The following is a 310-nucleotide window of genomic DNA, read 5'->3' as shown; positions in this document are numbered from 1 at the left end:
CTGCTGCTGCAGCTCCCCGCGCACCACAGACCCGGAGCGCCTCCACGCCCCGCCCGGGAGCTCGCCGCGGCCCCGCCGCCTTCCCGACGGGCAAGAAATTCGGGCCTTTTCCTTTTATTCCCCCCCTCCCTCCCCCTCTACGGACCGCGCTTTCCTCCTCGCGGCTTCCCCTCCCCGGGGCGGACATGGACAGGAGGGAGCGCGCTGCAGAGCAGCCGCCGCCGGGGCGGATCTGAGGCGGGCGCGGGCGGCGGGCTGGATGAAGACCTCTGCCGGCCGCACTGTGCGCTCCGCCGGCGCAGCCCGGGAT

This window comes from Gavialis gangeticus, unplaced genomic scaffold (assembly GCF_001723915.1).
Source record: "Gavialis gangeticus isolate Ggan-Ray unplaced genomic scaffold, GavGan_comp1, whole genome shotgun sequence".
NCBI lineage: Eukaryota > Metazoa > Chordata > Crocodylia > Gavialidae > Gavialis > Gavialis gangeticus.
This window is presented reverse-complemented; position numbering follows the sequence as displayed.